Consider the following 2,356-nt stretch of genomic DNA (forward strand, 5'->3'; position numbering starts at 1 on the left):
ATTAAATACATAAAGGATATTTGTGTTGTTTAACATTTAATTATTGCAGGTTTGCGTCATATTCTGAGTTGCATTATTTTTATTCATTTTGAGGAATACTGAATCTGTGTGGGGGTTTTTTGTGAGTGAGATGAATTAATGCATATTCATATTTGTTTTAGATCTACAGTAACGTCTTCTGATTTCTCTCATCATGGGGACAGGAGAACTGTCAATCAATAAATTAGAAAAAAAAGTAACTTGCGTTACTTATTTTGAATATTTTTGAAGTGACTTTTCACTCCAATAGAAAAAATACACTGTTTTTGGAATTTGTTTAAACATCTTAATAGCCTACATCTTACATTTGTATAATCATCTGATTTTTCAGTGGACTGCTATTATATTTATCAGTTAATGACTGCTTCTCGAACCCCTCTATGTTTGTAGAACTTACTATAAGAAAAATCCAGACAATAAAACTGGGTGGTTTTGCATTTTAGCCTGTGGCCCATTATTGACTTTTTGGAACCAGAAATTACTCTTGGAACTGTGAAATGCTAATTTATGAGGCATGCATTTTGTACACTTCAACTGAGCCTTTGTGGCTAAACGTCTGTCATGTGCTATTGGCTGTGAGTTTATGTGACAGAGAATTTTGTAAAGTTGCTGTGTTTCTAGACAGCATGGGTCCTCCAAAGCTTTCCGTGACATGTTTCTTTTCGGTTCTGTACCTGTATGGTTCAAAGGTAAGCTGTGAACTCATTTTTGGGGAATTTTTCTTTGCTTTGTGTATGCATTTCTTTGCTGTGTGTTGGGATATGGTTCGCATTGTGTACGATGGTCACACACTTGGATTTTTTTAGTTTCATACTATAATTCGGTCAGGTGGAGGATTAAATGGTTTGATATTTTGAGCACATTTTAGAACACATACTGTTTTCATTTGTCGTGTGTAATGAGGCACAAGAATTTTGTGTGTGTGTGTGTGTGTGTGTTCAGAAAGACTTTAGTGTATGACAGTCATTTATTGTATGGTGCCTAGTTTTTTCTCTGTAACCATTTTCAAAGTCCAAAAAAGCACCCTCATTTCCAAGATGTCCATGTGTAGGGTGCTGCGGGCACAGCTCCGGAGTCGCATAATTGGCATGCCAAAAAACAAAACAAAAAACCATTTCAAACTCCAAAAATTCCATGCTAGGTATAGGCTGTTGAAAAAACCAGCATATGCTGGTTAGGTATGTTTTGACGCTGGGATGCTGGTTTAAGATGGTCCAGTTTAAATCAGCAAAGGACCAGCATAAACCAGCAAAGGACCAGCCTAAACCAGCATCCCAGCATCAAAACATACCTAACCAGCATATGCTGGTTTTTTCAACAGGGCACCTGTCAAGTTACTAAAGCTATGAGCAGGTTGGTCCGGGGATGTTAAGTTTATCCAGCTTCCAAGAAGCCCAAGATTTCCCAAAAGATACAGCACTACCTGCAAAAAAATCTCTTTGGCAGATGAACCCAATAAGTACAATCCAATGTTACATCCTATCAATGTTATGAAATGACTCATGTAAAAATTTTGTAAATTTTATAAATTTTCCAAAAAAGTCCATTTATACTAATCCTTTCTGGTGAAACCTCTGACTCGAAGCCTGTTCACTGCAAGAGCGATGAGTGCCAAGTGTAACAATAACTACTTTAGCTTCCACACCAACTGATGATAATGTAGGTTTCTGAATTGTGAATGTTGTTATCATTCATCATCTGGAGATCAAATGTAAACAAAATGCTATTTATTCCTACAATGTTTTACACTCGTAAAGAGTATAGCTACTTTTTGGGTGATACGATTATTGTAAGTTATCATCACTAAAATAAACATTAAAATAATACATTGGGTCAAAAGCTCATTTTGTATAATAGTTTGCGTTTGCAACCATATATTTTACCAAATTAAACTTTTCTATTTTTATTTTTATTTTTTTGAGAAAATTCATTAGCCTATATTATATTATATTATATTATATTATATTATATTATGCTTTGATATATGCCATGGTACTGAACGATTACCAAAACTTAGATAATGCATTACAATATTGAAAAAGTAACTAATTGCAATAGTTACTTTTTATGGAAAATAATGCGTTACTTTACTTTCGCATTGCTTTTTCTCATCTGGGCTGGGCTTGGCAGATGGCAGACAGCGTGTATGGCGTCGTGTGGGTGAGCGGTTTGCTGATGTCAACGTTGTGGATCGAGTGTCCCATGGTGGTGGTGGGGTTATGGTATGGGCAGGAGTATGTTATGGACAACAAACACAATTTCATTTTATTGATGGCATTTTGAATGCACAGAGATACCATGATGAGATCCTGAGGCC

Source organism: Sinocyclocheilus grahami, unplaced genomic scaffold (assembly GCF_001515645.1).
Source record: "Sinocyclocheilus grahami isolate Dianchi unplaced genomic scaffold, SAMN03320097.WGS_v1.1 scaffold62.1, whole genome shotgun sequence".
Taxonomy (NCBI): Eukaryota; Metazoa; Chordata; class Actinopteri; order Cypriniformes; family Cyprinidae; genus Sinocyclocheilus; species Sinocyclocheilus grahami.